Raw genomic sequence first — 13,208 nt, 5'->3', positions numbered from 1 at the left:
CGCAGGTGTCCTGCAAGTTTCAAGAGTAAAATGTGGAAAGCCCAACTACTACTTGTCAGAATGTTTAACCAGCTGAAAAAATTGTTGTATACCATGGCCTACATATGAGGCATGTAGGGACATGCATTTTTTCCTGATGTAATTAAGAATGCAAGTTTTATACATCTGCCTCGTACATCTTGAGCACTGCTTCTAAGGGGGAACTAAAGCTGGGATCACCTGATGTTAGAAACCAATTGAGAGCATCCATATAAAGAAAAGCTATCCATTTTGGGTAGGCTAGAAATTTGGCAGGTATGCCGGTTTGTTTCTAACCTGTGCAACAGCATCCTCTTAAAGCGGAACTTCAGCTAAACGAAATATACTGTTGAACTACATATATATGACCTGTTTACTTTATTGTCAAATATTTGTAATTCTATTTAGCCATTGTTTCTTCCTGCCACATGTCATGGATAATGGGTGACATTCATTCAAAAATCTGAAGAACTTTGTATTCCTTTTGCCAGCTCCCAGCCTTCAGAATATGAATAATTCTCAACACATTGCTGAGATTTTTTGCCTTCTTTTCTTGTTATCTCACATAAACACCTCCTGGGCTCCCGAGCCTGAATTGTATAAGGCTGATTGTGAAAAGCTTTGGAGCAGAACTTGGAATACTTCTGCTGAGATACTGAGAAGTTACAAAACACACTATCCAACTTATTTAATGCCCAATTTGAAGTCACACAAGTTTTGCTACCAAAGTCCACCATTCGAGTTTTGCCCCAATTTCTTGTTGCATCATTTGTGCTGGGTGTCTAAATATGACTGTGCTGTCCACTAGGAAACCAGTGCGCCCAGTATTCGTCACTCAGGCCCTGTTCTCATCTAGTGATTTGGGATTGTGGGTGGAATCGCTGCGATTCTGACCACAGATCTAAATTGCACTGCAATGCTGGCAAAACACAGCACTCTTGTTCGCATTCATTTTTAATGGTACCTAAACACAATAGCAGTTTTGCTACATGATATATGGCCGAAAACTGCATCACGGGCAAAACAGAGCAGGAGCTTTTTTATTTAATTTATAAGCTTTAAAGCTTTTCCGTGTGTTTTATCATGGGACAATCTCTGCAAAACAGCATAATATTTAGGTGCCATTGAAAATGAATGGCAGTTGAATGCATGTGCTGCGTCTGGCCAAAAGAGCATGAGCTTTTTTTTATTTATTTGCCCAGCAAGCTTTGCAGCACGATTTATCATTGAACAATCGTGGCAAACCGGCACCATATTTAGGTGCCATTGATAATAAATGGCAGTTAAACACGTGTGCTGCGTTCTGCCAGAATTGCAGTGAGATTGCGTCTGAACTGGTCAGACACCCCTTCTCTCTTCCTCTGCAGTTTGAGTCTTTTTTATGAGCTAGGGTGTTGCGGTTAAATTGGCAATCAAAGCCTCATACACACGGTCGGATTTTCCGAAGGGAATTGTATGATGACAGCCTGTTGACAAAAAATCCAACCGTTTGTACGCTCCATCCGACAATTGTTGTCGGATTTTCCACGGGCAAATGTTGGATGGCAGGCTTTAAAATTTTGTGTGGACAATTGTCTGTTGTTGGATTTTCAGAGCGTCCAAAGTACAAACACGCATGGGAAAAGGGAGTAGCCGCTTCAGGTGGGAACCCAGATGAATATCCTCCGCTGCAGACAACTCGGGTGCAGGCAATGCACTTAGCAAAGCAGGAACAAAAATTGTCTCTGGACAGCCACACACTGAACAAATTGTAGCCTTTATTAAAAGGACAGCACTACAAGTCACAGCAAAATAAAACCCAACCATTGACGCGTTTCGCACTGAAACTGTCTAAGCACTAGTTTCAGTGCGAAACGCGTCAGTTTGTCGGGTTTTATTTTGCTGTGACTTGTAGTACTGTCCTTCTTTTAATAAAGGCTACAATTTGTTCAGAGTGTGGCTGTCCAGAGACAATTTTTGTTCCTGCTTTACAAACATGCATGCTCGGAATCAATGCTTGGCAAACAAGACATTAGCAAAAGGTGCTGCTAAAGAGCTGAAAAACCCATGTAGTTTTGTGTTTGTTGGCTGACAATTGTGTACCGTTTCGCAGGCAAGACAAATTCTTAGGCAACGCCCTTCGGACAAAAGTTCTACGCTTTGCCTGTGGAAAATCCGATCGTGTGTATGACGCTTTAGAGCAGAAAGCAAGAATAGTGCTGTCTGACCCCACCCCACACAAACCCCCACGACAAAGATTTCATCTTGCTGCCCATCTGTAGCCACCTATTATATGAACACAGGACATCAGGAAAATATTTTCAAATGAGGGCCAGACCAAAATAAGAAGCCGAAAGAAAAGGCTGAAAAACATTTTTATTGCTCTCATCATCGGAAACATTTCCCCTCATTTCCTGTCTTGCTGACAACCTGTCACAGTACAGGAAGTGAGGGAAAATCGCCTCAGTGAGCACTGACACAAATCATTTTTTTTTTTTCTCCCTTTTCCTTCTTGATCCAAAGAATATACAAAGCTTTAGCTGGAGTTCCACTTTTTAATTTCTATTGACATTCATTCTCACTGTTGCTGCTAGTTCTGTTTTCTCCTGTTCATAAACTGTCCACTCCAAGCATTGTTATGTTATAGATGAGCAAATTTAGTCTGAAACTCCTCTTTTTTGGGAAAATCTATTTTGATTTCCCAATGTGTTGTGCCCCGTCTGCAGAGAATCATGTAATTCAGGCAATTCCTAGACTGTGTGCTTCTTTGCAAATTGGACTCATCGCATACAAACATTCAGGCAAATGAAAAGCTTGCAATTTTCTTTAAAACAAAGAGAAGATTCTTCAGATTTGAAAACCAACTTGCGCACCCTGATGCTTAACTAACCTCCATGCTTTTTAGTAAACGGCTGTATGTTGCGGAGTGCTTTATGTGCTAGCCCCCTTGGTGTCAAAGCTTGTGCACTTTGTCTATTATTTATAGAATAGTAGTATGCTGCAACCATTTCCACCCTCTTTTCTGCAGTGCTCTTGATCAGTGGTTCTCAAGTACTCCAAACAGGCCATGGTTGCAGGTTTTCCTTTATCTTGCACAGATGCTTTAAAGTTGTTGTAAACCCTTTACTACCACTTTAACCTACAAGTAAGCCTAGATCAAGGCTTGCCTGTAGGTGCTCCACGGTTTAGGAGATATTTACTAAAATCACGGGTGCCAATGTCTACGGTGCAGGCGCACTTTAGCAACGGCGATTGTGCCGTTCCAAAGGGACGTTGTAACTGGCGGCTCCCGCACGCATGCGCGGGAATGAAGACATCGCGGCTCTGGCCAATCACAGCTTTCTTTTGGTGGTATTTGATCATCTCAGCTATTATTTTTTGCGCTATAAACAAAAAAGCGAACATTTTGAAAAAAAAAAAACAATATTTTATATTTTTTGCTACAATAAATATCCCCAATTTAAAAAAAAAAAGATCATTTATTTCATTTTTTTTTCTCTGTTTAGGCCGATACGTATTCTTCTACATATTTTTGGTAATGAAAAACGCAATAAGCGTATATTGTTTGGTTTGCGCAAAAGTTATACCATCTACAAAATAGGGGATATTTATAGCATTTTTTTTTTTTTTTACTAGTAATGGTGGCGATTTATTTTTTTATCGGAACTGCGACATTATGGCAGACACATCGGACACTTTTGACACATTTTTGGGACCATTGGCATTTATACAGCGATCAGTGCTATAAAAATGTACTGATTACTGTATAAATGTCACTGGCAGGGAAGGGGTTAGCACTAGGTGGCGATCAAGAGGTTAAATGTGTTCCCTAATGTGTGTTCTAACTGTGGGGGGAGGGGACTGACCTAGAGGAAATGACAGATCGTGATTCCTAGCTATTAGGAACTTGCGATCTGTCTCTCCTCACAGAACAGGGATTTGTGTGTTTACACACGCATGCCCCTGTTCTACCTCTCGCAACGGCCGGTCATGAGCATCGGCACCCCCGTGATGCAGTGGGCATGCGATATCCCGCTTAAAGGGTATGGCAGTTTATGGGATCTAGCTGACCCGCCGCAGCAAATCTGAGTCAATGGCTTGGTATTTTGGACAGCTATTTTATCTAAGAGAAATTCTGAAAACATGGCCTGTTAGGGGTACTTGAGGACAGGGTGTTAACTGTACCTTTACCACCTGGCACAGGTATTGGGTACTGCAGGCAATCTTACTGGATAGTGTTATGTTTTTGTTTTTGTTTTTTTTGCTCCCAGAAGATGAGCCCTAATCCCTGCAGACTGGACTTTTTACAGATTCCAGCAGTGCTACTTCTATTACTGATCATGACGGTCTGCGTCCTGAAGACATCAACAAAGGGAGCATGTCTCCTCACACTGGCATGTAGTAGAAAATAATGGTCAGTCCCAATTCTTAGAATCCATTAAAGCTGATCTCCAGCTTGTTTTATTTAAAATGGTTTGTTCAGGCCAAGCTGGCCCAAATAAATTATTTCTCTTACTAACATGTGGTCCCTGGATGTGCTGTATAAACTGAATTTAGCCAAGGCTGTGAGACATGAAGGTCTCGGCTCCATGCAGTTTATATAGCGCATCCAGCATGATGGTGAGGAAAATAGTTTGAGCCACCTTAGCCCAAACTATTTATTTAAACTAAAAACTGGAGATCAGCTTTTAAAGCAGGGATCAGAATAGTGTCTAGCAGCAGCACTGCTGGTGATGGTCAATGCTGGGCCTATGAAATGCAATAATTATCATAAGGGGGGGACATGCAGGTGCTTTCTATCCAGTAAAGTTGGCCATGTACCCCAATATCTTTGCCACAATATTAAAGTAAACATTTCCTAACGTGAAGGCTGCATTTGCCAATCTCTTTCTGATAATACTATTGCTTGACTATTCTACTGGGTCACTGGCTTCAATACTTTGAGTCGCTGAACCAAAATAACTGCAAGATCATCGAAGTGAATCGAGAAATTCTTCTCTGCATATTTGTTCAAGGTCAGTTACTCCAAGTATTGAAGTCAGAGTGTCAGCTTGATGGCCAAGCAACTTTCGAAAAAAGTTATCAATGGCTTTGTCCCTCTCAGCAGAGGTTTTATTCTGGTAAAAAGTACAGTACTTTTTAAATGCACTATTTTAAACTTGCTTTTAAATGAGGTTTCTATTTTCAGAGAGACGGTGATTCCGTTTTTTTTTTGTTTTGTTTTTTTTATATATATTTCCTCTTTTTTATATTTCCTCTGTCAGTCAGGAAGTATTCCCCCCCCTCCCATCTCAGACCTTGCTATTCTGCTGTGGGGATACGTAGCATTCAGCACTTTAATCCCTCCCCCCTTATTCCCAGAATTCAGACACTGTGCCTACTATGAAATGAAATAGATTTTTATGCAGTCTGTCCTTATTTGCTGCTAGTATAGAGAAAGCTGACTGGCCTAAATGCATTTAACATAAAGGTAGGTTCCCATAGGGGGGGAAACCCATCATTGTGTCATTGCTTAGGGGTAGGAGAGGATTCCTACTACACCATCTCTCTGAAAGTGGAACTTTTCTTTTTTATTTGTAGCTCATTGACTTCATGTTCTGTGAGCTGACCCCATGTCCATGTTTCAGCTTTTTAATTAACATGCTCTTTTTTTTTTTTTTTAATCAATGCTGGTACCGGTCATATTATGGCCATCTCTGTGTATAGTTGGGACATTTTGTTTACTGCTGTTTATAGTAATGTGGCTACCAACAGAAGGAAACGACGTGTGCTCCAGGCCAGATTAGGGTCTTTGAAACAGTTCTTACCTCATTGAAAGCAAATGGTGTTAAATGATAAAGCGAACTGTTATCTTGTCTGCCTTGCTTACTGAAGACCGTTTTTTTAACCAAGTTTACGCACTGTGAAGGAAACTGCCCATGTACCGCCAGAGGGGCCTGCACTTCATTGTTCTCCAAATGACGGGGGTGTCGTCTGAACTAGATGCCATCACAGTGCAAAAAAAAGCAGTTTACATTTTCACAAACAATTCACCTTTCTCACAATTTGTTTTTCTAACGTGTAAAATAATTTTTCAGTGTAAATATTTTAAAGATGAGATATGTCTGGGGAAAATTATTTGTTTTTTCTTTGTAAATAATAAAAAAAAGAAAAAGCTTGGGGAGATTTAATTTGAGTTTATTTTTTCAAGGTTAGATCAGTATTGATGGGAGGACTATGAAAAATGTTATAAGCTTGTTCTGTTTTGAGCATTGAAGAACTTTTTTGTTACGTTCCTTTTTTTTTTTTTTTGTAAACAATAAAACTGGAAAACATGTTTGTTTGTTTTTTATTTAAATATCTGTGACCTTTTTTTTTTTTATTCTATAAATGTGTTAATGATTTGTTTGTATGTACATCGGACAGCCATTTATGATTACAAAGAATATTAACGCTTTGAGGGCTATTTACGAAAGACAAATCCACTTTGCACTACAAGTGCGAAGTGCAGTCGCTGTAAATCTGAGGAGTATTTCTGCTGATTTTATTCAATCATGTGCAAGCTAAAATGCTGTTTTTTATTTTCCTTGCATGTCCCCCTACAGCACTTTCAGTGCAATTTCAAGTGCACTTTGCACTTGTAGTGCAAAGTGGATTTGCCTTTAGTAAATAACCCCATTTGTGTTTCTGTGTAGTAGTGTAACTTGGTGACTTTGCTTTTATTTTTATGAAAGAAAGCCGGAGCCTTCCATAGCCGAACCTTCCTCCTGGTGCTAAGGACTTCTGATTGTCTAGATAGGAGTAAGTTGGGTATGGGTCGGTATAACAGCCAGGCAACTAGTATTTTTAGAAGGCAGTCAGCAGTGGCAGCCCATGGTAGTAGGCCTTTCATGATAGGCATACTTTAAGGCCTTGTTCACACCTGAGCACTTTTCAGCTTTTAAGATGCTCAGCTTTGAAGCTCCAAAACACCCAATCCCCATTGATTTCAATGGCCCCCGTTGACAAATAAGTGGTTTGTCTCCTAAAGCAAAATGCCTGAGGCTTAAAAGAGCACATGAGCTTTTTTTTTTTTCCGGCAGATTACAAGCGTTTTTGTATCCATAGACTTCAATAGAAACACCTGACATAAAAACGCTCAAAATTCAGCTCTCTGCCTCTAACTTCCTCACCCTAGGAACCTTTGTGTTGGCTAAAACAAAAACGCCTGAAGCTGTAAAACACTTGTAATACAAAATAAAATAAAAAAGCCTAAAGACCCTGGATGTTTTAATAAAGAGATCCTGTCACTACAAAATCATCATATAGTGGACTTTTTGTACCAATTATCTTGAAGGATCCTCATTAAGGATGCAGTCTATCAAGTTGGGGAGGAGTCCTAGACACCCTATCAATGCAGAGGATGTTGAAGGAATCTCGTCTCCTGATCAACATCCTGAATCGTCAAGCAATTTGTTTTTTTCTGCAACACTAAACAATCTGTCTGGAGAGTCATCTGATCCAGGATTCAGTTTGAAAATGCTATGGTAGCGATCTTCATCAATCATCGTAAAGGGAACCAAAAGTCTTGCTGCAACAAGAAAGGAAGAAAATAAATCTGTTCTGGGTTGAACTTCACATTTCAGCCTTGTCGGCTCTGGATACTTGGCTGGCCTGCAGACTTCCTCAGACCACAGTGCCTGAACCTAGGAGAGTGGTCCCTACACCCAGGGCTGTTTGAAGGAATTTGGGGGCCCCAAGCAAAAAGATGGGTGACATTTTCAAGTTAAGAAGCGTGGGTGGGGGGGTGCTACTGATTTTTTTTTTACGTTGAGCGGGGTTGAAATACACTAAGGATATCTTACAACCCCTAGCCTGCATACAACATAGTGTGATATATTGCAATGTGCAGTGTGTATATATGGAAATCCATCCCCTCCCCCAGTGATCATAAGATACTCTCATACTTTGTATTATTTTCTAGTAAAGTGAAGTTTGTAGATCCATTTACCGGAGTGTGGTCGGTGTCTCCTCTGTGTGTCATGATGAGAGGCGGGTGAGGATGATGGGTGGATGGGGTCTTCTCATTACTACAATGTGTTTCGGCTTCTCATGCACTGATTGCACATAGACAGCCAGCTGTGTATAATAAAGTCCTCCTGGCGCTCAGCCTTAGTTGGCTTCTCTCCTCTACTCAGCAGCACTTTAGTGGAGGAGGAAGTATGACTGTATGGGCAGCACTCCTCTCCATACCATCCAGGATACCTCTATCCCCCCCTGCACAAGACACTACAATGATAAGTACAACCGGTATCCTCCGCAGAGCCTCTACCAGCCTCACAAGCCTGAATTCCACACGCCGGCATATGTTGGCGTCCGCACGGCAGGAGATTCAGTTTGCTGTTCCTGGCCGGACTGAAAGGAAGTGAGCACTCAGTGTGCGCACTTCCTGTCAGTCCGGCCGGGAACAGGAAACTGAATCTCCTGTACCACACGGTTACGGTACCAGGCCGACCAGACTGCAGGAAGAAAGCGGCGGTGTGGCGCCACATCAAGGGCCCGCCCTGCTGGGGCCCCAGGCCAGCTCGGGGCCCCAAGCAGTTGTTTGGTTTGCCTCTCTTGTTCTGATGGGCCTGCTTACACTCGGAAGTGTTCCAGGAGATGTCAATTTTACAAAATGTTCAAAGAGCGGTCCAAACTGGGGATTGTTTTAAGACCTATATAAATTTCGGGAGAAAGGTAACTTTAAGAAGATTGACCGTTCCTACCAAAGATAAGGGGATAGATGACATGTTTATTTTGTAGTGATAAGGGGAGAAACATTTAGTTCTGTGAAGGATTGGAGATCCAGAAAGATAGCAATGCCTGGATATATATATTTTTTTTACTTTATTTCTTTGTTGATTTTTTTTTTCATTTTTTACATCATTCACCATCAGGTAATAAGGAGAGCATACCCGCAATATCCCATCCCCCCTCCCATTCTCCCACACACCTATCTAATTGATTAAAAATAGAAAAAGGGATCTACAGTTAAGGACTTAGGGGTTTCCTGAGTGGGGAGTATCTACGTACATATAACCCTATCTAGCTATTCTTTTTGACCTTTCGTCCTGGACCAATCATTGGCCCCATTCACCACCATCTGGTTCGCCCACTCATCCATCCTTTTCGCTCTCCTTTATCTTAGTCCTAGTTTCTGTTAGGTCACCTTCATCATTTGAGTTCTAAAATACCTATTTATCATTTAGATGTTATTCCCTCTTGCTTCCCACCAGGGCTTCCAGATATTATCGTATTTCTTTAGTCCCCCTTGCTTCACATGTACCATTTTCTCCTTAAGAATTACCGCATTCATGTTATTTGCCCATTTGCTTCTGGTCGGAGGCAGTGCCGATTGCCATCTCAGAGCAATCCGCTTCCTAGCCTGAAATAGGCATCTCAGAACCACGACCTGAGTGTGTTACCCACTCCTTCTACTAAGCCCAGGAGACAATGTTTTGCCTCCGCTTCTGTGGAGGTTCCAAGCACCCGGTCGGACAACTTGCGTCCGGTCTCCGACCAAACTGGAAAAGTTTACGTGGAGTATAATAGGTTCTATATAATAGAAACAGGCGTGACGTCCTCTGGGAGGGGGGGAGCGATACCATTGGAGCAATTTCAAGGATTCTGTTCCACTGTATTTCAGATATATTTCCCACATCTCGTACCCACTTCCTCTTGTGCGTAGGGTCCTCTGTCCCTCCCAATCCTCCCTTGTTAATATATGGGTATATCTTTGAGATAAGGCCTTTCCCTGTTTCTACGTTAATTATCTTTTGGAGCACAGGTATCGTGCTCCTTTCCATGGTCCTTCCTCTAAATTGTGCCTCTAATGCGTGCCTAACCTGTAAGTACCTGAAAAAGGATTTGTTTGACAATGCAAATTGCTATCTCAATACCTGGAAGGTTTTCAAGGTGTCATCATGGTATAACTGAGTAACAGATTTTATTCCGCTTCTCTCCCATTCCCTCATCACTCCCATCTTCTGTAATTCTCCCAATTTTCTGTTTTCCTAGTGGTTAAAGTGGTTCTAAAGCCTTAAGATTTTTTTTTTCATATTTTTAACCTTACTGCATTCTAATGTAGTAAGGTAAAAAAAAACTTCTGTACTGCATAATGTCCTCACCTCCCCCCCCCCCCCCAAATACTTACCTGAGATTGATCTTGATCCAGCGTTGTGCACAAGAGCAGCGGCTCTGTCCCTCACTGGGTAGCTTGATAGCAGTGGAAAAAAGAGGAAAAGAAACTGCGCTAGGATCGGAAGCAGGCTCGTAAGCCCACACAAATGCCTGAAGCTCACACGTAAAGCGGCGACTCTTCTGTAAACTACAAAACAGTGGACGAGATTGAAAAAAATTATAAAATCGCGTTAAACCTTAAAGTGGAGTTCCACCCATAAATATAACATTACATCAGTAGTTTTAAAAAAAATTCATTAGTCCTTTACGAAAATTTGTTTTTTTTTAGATGCCTTCAAAGTGTTGTTGCTAGGCAGAATAGTTAGTTCGCCGAACGTCGGTGCGGCTCTATACGGCGCATGCGCACCGACGTTCGGCTTCTTTCGGCATCTCGTGACGCGATGGATGCGTCGGTCGGATGCCTGTCCATCAATAAGGAACGCCCACCGCCAGCATCGTACCCGGAAGTGGCGGTGGGAACGAATATACCAAACGCTACGTACGGAGGTATTTTTTACATAAAAGCAGCCGATTCTAATTGTAATTATTATAGCAAATGCAATGTCAAAAGTTTATTTTTAGGGGAACCACCCCTTTAATGCTTCCTAACCTACACCGCACAGACTCCTGGGAATGTAGTGGGTGTAACTTTCCAGGAGTCTGTGCACTCCCCAGTCTCAAAGAATCATGTGACTTGGACAGCACAGGTGCTGAAACCTGATCTGACACTGCTTGTGCAGCACTGAGCATGTGCGAGATCTGCAAGGCTGAAATCCAGGAAGTCATACAGTCTGGCTTCATGATGCCCACACTTAAGATGGCCCCAGTCAATTTCTATTTTATAAAGTGTCTAAATGCTGTAACAACCTAACAAAACGGACCTTAGTTTACAGACTAACTTTACTAGAATACATTAAGCTTGTGTATTACAGGGGTATTTATATTTAAAAAGTGAAATTGTGGCCGGAACTCCGCTTTAATTGTGACACTATACCTAATTGATAGATGTAAACATAAACACTCATGTAAATTGGCATAAGGCCTCTAAGTGATTAATATTGAGAATCAACTTAAATAAATATTAATTTTAAAGAAACGCTCATAAACAAAAACAAGTGAAATAAATATGATGGTGGAAGTCCATAAGTATTCATAAAGTTCATATATGAATGATCTATCTGTGGCATCAACAAGTGATAATAATCCACTCATGCACAAATCCTTGGAACAAGTGACGTCCACTCTCTTCAATCGTGAAAAGAAAAAAAAATTGTGATGTCCACCACAATGTGGCAAAATGGTCTGCTTACCAGAGCCCCGTGGTCCCCTATTACGGAGGACCCAGCGGAGCATTGATAGCAGTGGAAGCCATTGTCTCCTGCTGCTGTCAATCAAATCCAGTGACATGGGTGGGGGTGGTGCCACCCTTTGTGTGTCAATAGACACAGAAAGGGCAGCTCAGGAGCGAGCCCTCACAAGTGCCCCATAGAAACCGTCTTTGTATGTGGGCACTCGCCAAAGGGAGGGAGGAGCCAGAAGCGCTGGCAGGGGACCCCAGAGGAGGAGGATCGGGCTACTCTGTGCAAAACTAGGCTAGCTCTGAGGAAGGGGGTGAAACCCGTTAGCTGTACCCTGTGTTCTGTACATGTCCATGCACTGTGTTTATGGCCTTTTGTCAGTTGCATTTTGTGAGTACCCAGTTTTACACAAAAATGTCTTCTTATTAAATTATCTGGTAATGCACTAGGTGTGCGCGCCTTCCATTTCTGTTTTTCTTGGTGTATGGTCTTAGCCACTGTGCTGCAGCTCAGTTTCAGGGTCTTGGCAATCTTCTTATAGCCTAGGCCAGGGATATGCAATTAGCAGACCTCCAGCTGTTGCAAAACTACGAGTCCCATCATGCCTCTGCCTCTGGGTGTCATGCTTGTGGCTGTCAGAGTCTTGCTATGCCTCATGGGACTTGTAGTTCCGCAACAGCTGGAGGTCCGCTAATTGCATATCCCTGGCCTAGGCCATCTTTATGTAGAGCAACAATTATTTTTTTCAGATCCTCAGTTCTTTGCCATGAGGTTCCATGTTGAACTTCCAGTGGCCATTATGAGAGAGTGAGTGAAAACACTAAATTTAACACACCTGCTCTCCATTCACACCTGAGACCTTGTAACACTAACGATTCACATGACGGGAGGGAAAATGGCTAATTGGGCCCAATTTGGACATTTTTAATTAGGGGTGTACTCACTTTTGTTGCTGCATTGTAGCATATTGTCAATTATTTCGTTTTGTCACATGAAAAGATATAATAAAATATTTACAAAAATGTGAGGGGTGAACTCACTTTTGTGAGATGCTGTATACACACAAACATATTTATATGTTCATTTGCATAACAGCTAAGGGCAGATACATCATCTCCCAGCATAACTAATGTGTCCTTATGCTAAGGGTCAAACTAGTCTGGAATTGAAGCCCCTCCCGTTGTAAATATTGCTACATAACAGTCACTGCACATGCAAAGCGTCCGTACTGCAGAACGGATTTGCAATAGTATAAATATATGGTAATAATTATTTTAAAGGCAATTTCTCTGTTTCTCTCTAAATATAAAGGGCCACAATTTCATACAGTTATGTATTAATTATAAGAACATTAAAGTGGAGGTTCACCCGGAAATGTTAATTTTTAACATTAGATTGAGGCTCATTTTGTCAAGGGGAATCGGGTAGTTTTTTTAAAATCGAAGCAGTACTTACCGTTTTAGAGAGCGATCTTCTCCGCCGCTTCCGGGTATGGGCTGCGGGACTGGGCGTTTCTATTTGATTGACAGGCTTCCGACGGTCGCATACATCGCGTCACGATTTTCCGAAAGTAGCCAAACGTCTGTGCGCAGGCGCCGTATAGAGCCGCAACGACGTTCGGCTTCTTTCGGCTACTCGTGACACGATGTATGCGACCGTCGGAAGACTGTCAATCAAATAGGAACGCCCAGTCCCCAAGACCATACCCGGAAGCGGCGGAGAAGATCTATCTCT

Source organism: Rana temporaria, chromosome 12 (assembly GCF_905171775.1).
Source record: "Rana temporaria chromosome 12, aRanTem1.1, whole genome shotgun sequence".
In the NCBI taxonomy this organism is placed as follows: Eukaryota; Metazoa; Chordata; class Amphibia; order Anura; family Ranidae; genus Rana; species Rana temporaria.
The sequence above is the reverse complement of the archived record's forward strand: the minus strand, read 5'-3'. Positions refer to the sequence as shown.